The sequence below is a fragment of the Corvus cornix genome, chromosome 1A (assembly GCF_000738735.6).
Source record: "Corvus cornix cornix isolate S_Up_H32 chromosome 1A, ASM73873v5, whole genome shotgun sequence".
In the NCBI taxonomy this organism is placed as follows: Eukaryota; Metazoa; Chordata; class Aves; order Passeriformes; family Corvidae; genus Corvus; species Corvus cornix.
Window position 1 is genome coordinate 31,634,861 of NC_047057.1, and position 9,605 is coordinate 31,644,465.

The following is a 9,605-nucleotide window of genomic DNA, read 5'->3' on the forward strand; positions in this document are numbered from 1 at the left end:
ACAGGGAGCAATGAGATACCACAGAGCACAGAAGAGGACTGAGAAAGAGTTTTTTGGAGAAAGATGGAACAAAGCTTTTTTTCTGCCTTATGTGTCTCACTTGTGAAGTCTCAATGAGACATCCCTTTTATTTTCAGCCTTGAAATTAGTTGCTGCATTTCACAGCTGTAACAGTCCTTACTGATAGTGATACGCAGTGGATAGTTCATCACCAGAATGATGATTCTTCCTTTTTGCCCCTGGCACTAGGCTGAGCATCCAGTTGTGAAACACAAACACAGTTCTGGATGGTTCTGGACTAGGATCCTGGTGTGGACCATGGTGTGCATAAACAAGGAAGTCCCTTTCATTTTTTTCCTTTTTTCCCCTTCTTCTCTCATAGATATCACCGAATCCACTTCCCTGAGCTAGGTCATGGTTAAGTTCCTCCATTTAATGAAGCAATTTTTATCTGAATGCCCTTGCTATGAACCATCAGAGCTGCTACCTGGCACTGAAAAGATGGATAAGGGAAAGTATAAATGTGAGCTTTGCTTTTGTAACAGACTGAGTGGTTCAGTACAGGAAATTTTGGCTGGTCTGAGACTTTAGTCATCCTATTTTTGATATTCAAAGCTGCTATATGCTATACAATAGAAATGAAAAAAAGCAATAGTCAACAGTTGTTTGCAACATTTTCATTGCTCGTCTTATTGCTGTTGTTCTTCCTTTTTTAGCTAGTAATCAGCTGTCCAGCAGGTCTACTGTTACTCAGCTCACTGGAGTTTGTATTGCAAGAGATGGCAAGGAATTGCAAAGGCTAACCCTGAAAAACATAAGTAAATGCCTGCTATGCTGTGAAAATACTGACGCTAACAGTATTTGTTTACCTGTGCTACAAAACTATAATAAATCACAGTTTAAATATGCTACAAATACGTGAATCACCTACATGCTAATAATTAAACAATGCACATTTACATAGGAATACATATTTCAATGGTGTTTGCAAATGAGATTTTAATGATGAAAGAAACTGTAATTAAATAATTTTAATAAAAATGTGGAAGACAGTTGCATATTATTTTCTTCTCTTCACTGAGGTTAAAATAACTCAGACTCCATTAAGAAGTGAAAGAGGACTGATGCACAGTGGGAGTAAGCCTGGGCATGTAACTGCACTTTCTGTGGAACCAAAAAATGCTAACAGAATTGGAACTGAAAAGCAAGAGCAAGCTTTGAAACCTGAATGAAAAGATTATTTACGTTCTCAATGCTTAGAAAGAAACCATATTAACTGAAGGTAAACTTTACATCTTAAGAAACACATATAAATAATATCACAAAAGCAAGGCTTGGGCTTTTTGAAACAGATATTTAACATTATTTATTCCTATTCCTATCTTTTCTGACATTTTGGAAGTGTTCTTCTGTTTAATTTTACCATAATCTCAATCCTTTTGCTTAAAAAGAAGAGCAAAAAGAAACATTTCTCCATGCACTGATTATTTTCTGAAGCTTTAAATAACAGAACAGCATTTTCTAAAAAAAGAAAAACAAACAAGAAAAATAAAACCCAACAACTAATCAAACAAACATCAAAAAAGTCAACAAAAATCCCCCACCAAATCCAAACAAACCAACAGAACCAAATGCAGATCAATTGTCTCTCCAGCACTCTAGTACCCTATGCAGCCTCACATAATACTGAGAAAGAAAAAAAAATCAATTTCAAATTTGTAGCCTTATCTTTTAGCTCAGGAATGAAAATATTGATTAAAGCTAAATTGTTTAGACAAATTTTTACTAGAAGTCTAAATCATTTCTGAATAGAGAAATTCTGAAGTACAACTGAAATCAGCTTTATATTCTTTCAGTGTCATACAAATAGTAAAAATACAGCTTACAAACACACACAATGATTCACAGCAGTCCTGAAATAAATGCCTTATGATCATAATAGATAGATTTCAAATAGAAGGGAAAAGGCATTCCCTAAAATGTATAAAAATATCTATGCAATTTATAAGCCTCACGAGGGTATCCCTACAACTGGTTATAGCTGGCAAGACTGGTCTCTGCAGAGTCCTTTATTCACTGGGGAGGGGAAGACACATGCAGAGAGCGATTGAAAACTTGTACAATTAAGCTCCAACTCTGAATTTCTCTGAAAAATCATATTTCTCTCTATTAACTATAAAAGAGCCTGGTGGCTATGCACGGTTTTGCAGGCACTGCCAAGCCCCAAGAAGGCAGTCTCTTAAGGGTTATTCTCCAATGTGTTCAAGGGCATTAGTAACAAAAATCTTCCTGACTGACAGTAGCTACTGTAGAAATTGTCTCTCTTTTACTATAAATATTTAAGCTTTGAAAGAGTTAATTTCAAAGCAACAAAACCCTGAGAATTCCCACATGGAACTGCTAGGATTACTGAGTGGTTTAAGAAGTGACCATGCAGATCTCTGGTAAAATAACTAATCAAATAAATAAGTATGGGAATATGAACTACATGAAGATCATCATTTCCTCAATAACAAGATCTTTAGCCTGAGGAAAGTTTGTGATATTTCAGTATAAACATTTATTCATAAAGAAAAAAGTGAGAAGGATGCTTAACATCCTTTCTAGTCTGTTACTGATGAGAGAGATTTAGACAAATGGTTTTGCTTGCTAGCCCAAGCTCCTGACCTTCAATCTTCTACCTTGTTTGTCCTAAGATTAAATACTCAAGCTTCAGCTCTTCCATGAATTAGAGCTTTTTCCACAAATCTTCAAACGAAAAATTCCCTTGCTGATTCAGAGGCAAATAGAAAGAAAACATTCAATATGAAAAAGAAAAATAATAAAGTAATCAAAGTAACAGCAAAAACTGTCTGTATTTTCTTGATTTCCTTTTCTGGTTTACTAAATAAATATTCTTCCGTCATTGAACTAAAACAAATTTTAAAAAGCTACCATGTCCAAGGATATTTCAGAAGCAGAAATGTAGTTCTCTGCAGGGAGCTTGCTTCATGAACCACATCAATCACCTAAAGGTATATCCTTTTAATTGAAACAAGCTCTTGGAAAGGTCTGAGAGGTTGTCTTGCTGCACAAATAAATTTCACATCAGGAAAACCTCAAGAACAGATAAAATAGAAACTGCAAACATCTGTACCTTACAGACATTAGGGACAGCTTTCAAAAATTTCAGGTAAGATGAGCATCAGAACCAGGATTCTCCTATTAGTATTCCTAGCAGCATTCTCAGTCCAAGAATGCTCACACTCTTCATGCTACAAAACAGGAAGGACTGCAGTTTATTCCACAGCAAGGAATTCTAATAAATGGTGCTGAATAAGTCCTCCCAGGGCTACACTGATTTCTGTGACTGCAAACAAATTAAGTGAAAATTGTTGTGAATGTAGGGCAATCATCTGAGCTGGTTTTGTTTTGAAAATAGTTTTGGTAGTAGAAAAGAGAAGCTGTGAAGAAGCACCCCTTGCTTAAGGGAGTACTGTTAAGACTACTTCTGAAATTGTAGGTGGCATCAAATGGCCCATTTTGCTACTTTTGAAAAAGAAAAGCTTGGTTGAAATAACAAAGTAGCAACAAATTCAAAATAGCAACATTGTAAAGAGCTAAATAGGACTAGATGCTGACCTTTTGCTGTAACCCCGCAAGGGCAAATTTGCAGTCCTTGAGTTCCTTCAAACAAAAAAACTCGTTGATCCTAAGAAATAACCCAGAAACATGCAGGGGGGAAAACAAAGCAAAGCTGGGAGGAGACTGACCTACTAACTCCTTTAAGTCGTAGAAGAGAAACTTACCTTTTGGAAGTATTCCTGTGATAGTAATTGCCACATAGATGTTTCTAAGCACTTGGTGCCAGAGTACACAGGGAAAGAGGGAAGTTTGGTATGCCCAGACCATTACAGGATCATAGTCATCTGTCTCAGATATGATGAGATTAGCTCAGGCTTTAGCTTAGGTGCAGATTTTCTCATTCTTTAACTTTGGTGATGGATCCAGCCTTCTGAAGGGTGCCTCATTTTCTAGAAGCAGTGGAGATACCTGGAGAGGATCCCATTCACCTGCCTTTTTGAGGCTAACCTAAACCAGCCATCCAAGCCCTCCTTACAGTCAGGGAGAGGGAGTGGGAGAGGCAACTGTCCCACACAAAGTGTCTGTAACATAAGCACAGAGTTAATTGCCTCCAGGGGGCTTAATTATATAACCCTGGACTATAGAGAGAGTCTGGATTTCTGCCCTGAGCTGAAATAATGATTCTCAAGGAAAACAGGCTCACAGAGGCCAGAGTGATTCCATAAACAGAAATTTCAGGGAAGTAAGTTATTTCAACATAGACATGGAATAAAAATAAACAGAAGTTTTTAAATCACAGACAAGATAGCAACACAGCCCTCTACACAGCTGGAAAATAAATTAAAATAAAAAAACCAAAACCAAACAAACAAAACAAAAAGCAAAAAAACTTTAAAAAAAAAAGTAAGCACAACTCTGTTTTGCTAGAAGTACAATTCTTTTCAGGTAAAGGATATTGTCATAGAAAAATGTTCAGCAGTTTGCTTTAATTTAGACATGGCTTGGACATCATCTTGTCCTTCCTCTTTCTAACAGCTATGTAAAGCAGCCCAGCATACTGAACCATAAGAAAACACCTTTGTTAGAGCTTGTCTGTATCAGATGACACCAATCACTGACTTTCTCTCTATTGATTTATTCTTCCCATTCCCAAGGGATGATTGTTGTATTCCTTAAGGCAAAATAATAACAAGAAGATAATAAATAATTACAGGCACTGTAGATAGATTAACAGCTACCAGTCAATAAATAAGGTAGATATTAATATTTTCTCTGTTGTGTTTGAATTGTCTATGTAAAAAACATAGCTGCTGTAGTTATACAGATATATAAAATAGGGAAAGATGACAGCATTGACAAAAATGTGACAATTGAAATCCTTGTATCTGATGGGCTCTTTAAAGCTTCATTTATGAAAAGAGCAACAACTGTTCAGTTACATGTACATTAAAAACTCCAAAGCAAAAGAGAAATTCTCTATCGTTGTAATCTGGAAGAAAAGACATCGAGAGGTAAAGTGAAGTCCTGAGTTTCTTATTCTACAGTTTTGCTTCAGCAGATGAATCTTCCCCAAAGGAGCCAAAATCTTCCCAGTCAATACGTTGGGGATTATCTTCGTTATAAATATGATAATGCCCTATATTTATCCTTAAAACTTATATTCTTTAGACCCCTTTCACTGCACTAAACTTGATTAAATCCAGGAATGATCTCTACTGTCAGAAGCCAGCTTTTGATATTCTGGAGTAGTAAACTGGATGTAATTAATTCCTCACTCTTGATTGCATTCTTGCTAATATTGTCCAATCTGTGTGGATCAGCCACCTCTGCCGTTCTAAGACACTGCGTATGAGAAAGGGTTTTGCCTGCTAAAAACAAGAGAAGAAAGTCAGTATGAACTTTTGCAAATGTAGGAAAATAAAAGACTTTTGAAATATCAGATAGCTTTATATAAATGTGTTGTTGGTTTGGATACTTCTGACAGTTCTTTAGTGATCTGTATTGTCACTGATCCATAGGTTAACTCATAGAAGTTCAGTGAGTGCAATATTGTTCTCTGTAAGAAAATAAAGAATCTAGGAAGAGGTACACAATAGAGCTCTATGAGTATTCCTTTTGGCTGGTAGTATTTCAAAATGCTACAATACATAAGGAATCAGCACAATTTTTTTCTGGTTTAATGAAGAAACAATACCTCAAGTCATTATATTTTTTGCTTTATGATGAATTTATGGGAAACTAAATGTGTGTCTGAAACACTCAAATTTTTGTCTTATTTTGTTAAATTACTCTGTGATCACCTGAAATTGATATATACAGATTTTCTGGCAACAAAAGAAGCAGGAAAAATCTTGAACTGCATAAGGAAATTCCCTAAGAATTAATCAAGAATTTCTTCCACAATTAGTCTTCTCCTTAGAATAGCATCCTCATCAGAAATACTCAGTGTCATCTGAGAAGGTATGAAATACAGAAGTACGACATAGCCCCAGGATACGGTCCTATTATCTTCAATAATAATTAATATTCATTACCCTCCATCATTCTATAATCTTCAGCCATCTTAGATTAAAAATCATCTTTTATTTTAATTGAAATCAATTTTAACTATATATTTTATCACAGAACAAGGAAAAAAACCCCTGAAATTAAAAGAATCTTATTAGAAGTCCCAGCATAAAGATCTTTAAAGTTTGCTGCAAGAGATTTAATCTACCTTTTATAACCAAGTCTGCAAAGACGCTTATCAGAATCAGTTTCAACCCAGCTAATTTTAATATGTGAAGTTTGCAAGATGTTTAATTTTAACACAAGGAAGAAACCATTAGAGATATCAGTTTCACAAGCTCATTTTCATGAGAGGTACCCTGATCCAGGCAAATAAGAATCTGAAATACCTGGTCTCCAAGAATTAACATGGGATCCTTCTTTTGTAGTATTATATACGTGTACTGATTAGAAAATAAATAACTGTAAAACAGATTAATACTACATTCTAAAAATCAAAATCAGATATCCACTAAACCTTTCAAAACTTGTCTTTAAAGAGGTATGAGCTACATTGTAGTTAATACATAAGGAATCAGTATATTGTGGGTTTAAAAAAGTTACTCATCTGCTAAAAAGTGAAGGGATAATAGTTTTCAGAATGAATGAGCATTAATCAGTTTTATAGGTCACCAGCAAATATTAACATAAAATTTGAGACCAGTCATAGGATTAACTGCTCACTACCCTAAACAGCAAGAGGAGAGCACTCAATGTGTTCTGTCTCTCTTCTCTCTGCAAAGGTAGCTCTGATCAGCACGCTGTCACTGCAGTTTATTGGTTGTATACTCTTTCCTTGTGACACTAGGGAACAAAACCAAAACTATTTTTGCTGCCTGTGTTCCAAGGCATCCATGACACTTCAATGCATTAAGGGTGTTTGCAGCACTGTCATTTTATAGGACCGACATGGATTTTGTCCTTAACTTGAATGGGGGATAGAAGAGAGACAATAATATGCATTTTGATCACAGAACTTGTAAACTCTTTTAAGGTTTGAAGGTCTTTGTTCAGCTGACAGCTTTCTCCCAACCCTTTAATATAAATTGATGGATTATGCTAAAGCTTGACATTGTTATTTCAACCTTAGAAATTAAAGATAGGGAATAACAAGAAACTACATTAAAAAATAATTATTAAGGATCTCTATAGAGAATAAATCTGTTAAGGAGGTCACGGAACTCTCTAAAAGTTGGTATCTCAAATAGACTGTTAGATACCACAAAAGAACTACGAGATTAAAACATTTAATCATTAAAGTGAACAGACTAGCTCAGATACAATAAATTGGGTAGTGATATGCTTGTTTACAGAAGATGGAATCCAGAGGATAGACATCGTCATTATTTCTTCAGAGAGCTGAGATGTTGTGGGACGGGCATAGCAAAGTTGATTTGGGCTTTAATCCCGTCTTTGATGCAGTGACTAATGCAGACAATTGGTTTTTAACAATTGGTATATTACAACTGCTGGAAGGCACTTGCTTCATGGATATTCTGTAATTCTTCAGAAGCAAATCCTAAAGTTGAGATCAGGCTTGGCACTCCTTGAAGGCCTGAAAGCAGCTCCCTTAGGACTGATTGAACCGAGAGCATTGTTTTTCTACAGTATTTCCATTCCCCTGAAGGTTCACATCAGTCTTCCTTGGCTCCTGAGGCATTCATCTCATCAATTATCTAGGAAGGGGGGGGGGAAGGGGGGAAGGAGGAAAAAACCTGTGTTTTTTCAGTGTTATGAAGATTTGGTCATATGGCTTTCCATTGGGTCATCATATTTCTGTCATTTCCTGCTATCTTTTTTAAGCACTGTGCTAGTTTCCATCATAACTAAATTTCTGTTTATATTCACAAATGGTAATCAAAAGGAAGTACATGGGACAGGTCTTGTAGCATCTATATGCATATATATATATATAAATATATATGTACAAACACACAGAAACCTATTTTACATTTATACGTTCACTGTCCCGAGTTGTTTATTTAGTTAGCTCAATAGCTCTCGGGTGTTTCGGATGACTTTTTCCTCTGAGCATGATCTATCAATTTTGGCATAATGAACTCCTGCAAAGGTCAAATTTAAAGGATAAATGCTGCAGGAAATGATGACTCTACAATAATCCTGTTATCCTCCTACAACTCTAATTTCATTTTATTGAGTTGAACAGTGTAAGGGTAAAAGGGTAACTACTTTCTCTCTGCTAACACCCATATACACAAGTCCCCTGAACATGTTATTCTGTTTAATCACTGCTGTAAATGTATTAGTAATAAAGATCTACTACAAAAATAATTATTATCTGGTTTTTATTTGTTCATGGTGGGTTTTTTAATTTTACAAATATCAGCAAAACATGTTGAAGAATTATTTACTTAGTTCTTTGTGTTTTGGGGGGGTGAGGGGGGCTAAGAGGGAATTTTATCCTGATAAAATACTGTAAATGGAAGGCAAACTGCATTGTGAATGACACTGTTTTTGTGGCTGTTACCAACTGTTCATACTGCCAGTGGATAGATGTTCTGCTAAATATTTGCATATATAGGATGGAACAAAATTTCCAGATAACATTTTCAAAAAAATTCTTAGCATCTGCCTAACCCTGCTCTGTTTAAAACTTGCAGAACCCCATTCCTGGAAACAGACTGAGGTTTGCTTGGTTTTCCTTTTTTTTTTTTAATTTGATAGTCCTACTAATTCATTATAACTTGTTTGTGTACTGTAACAATTCTCTGGTTGAATTGTCCATACTTTCTGTTCCATTAATGCTAAAATAATTTCCTGGATAAAAGTGTAGCATCAGAAAGCCCTGTCTTTTCTAGAATGGTCAAGGAGGAAAACAAGGCTTCACTGTTCTCCTGCTAGATGAGCCCTTTAGTCTTTCCACAACATAATTATGTCAGCAAATGCATTCCGTAGCTTGCCATATTCAAGCCAACATGTACATTACTTTATCCTAAGGTAGGAGCAACATGTGAGCTGTTTAAGAAACACATCCCCTGCTTTGCAGGTCTCTTTCTGAGCTATGCTTGTTATCAAAGAACAATTTAACAGGTATCTACTTATAAACCAACTAATTAGTTAAAAGCAATACTGTGTGCAGTAATGCGAGCATAGACATACTCAGAAAAAGTTACTTTAAGAAAGTCCATTTGAGTATCTGTGTATAAGAAGCTTTAAGTTTTACTTTTGTACGTCTCCAAGGTGGCCAAACAAAATTTCAGGAGGTGCTGCAGAAACTAAATACAGAATAGGCACAAACATAAAGTCAATTAATTTGTTAAAATGATCAACATATGCTTATAAATAAGTATAATCATTTTCAAACTTTTAATCATACCAAATAAATGGATATTTGGGAGTCCTGTGGGCACTGCTACAATAAGTAATTTAGCCCAGACTAAAGTCTGATCAGAAAATGTAGGAATTTTTTAAAATTTCACTAGCTAGGAAGACTTAGGAGGTATTGGATGTGTTCAAAAGTGCTACTGAAGTTG

The 9,605-nt window shown here is 35.5% G+C and overlaps 1 long non-coding RNA gene across 1 annotated transcript in view; it reads right to left on the reverse strand.

Moving 5' to 3' along the window:
* LOC120411937 overlaps positions 1 to 4,110 on the reverse strand; it is a 93,903-nt gene extending 89,793 nt beyond the window's left edge. The window contains exon 1 of the long non-coding RNA XR_005604531.1: positions 3,789 to 4,110. This is a non-coding gene — a long non-coding RNA (uncharacterized LOC120411937). The remainder of the gene's footprint in view (positions 1 to 3,788) is intronic.
* Positions 4,111 to 9,605: the final 5,495 nt, after the last annotated feature.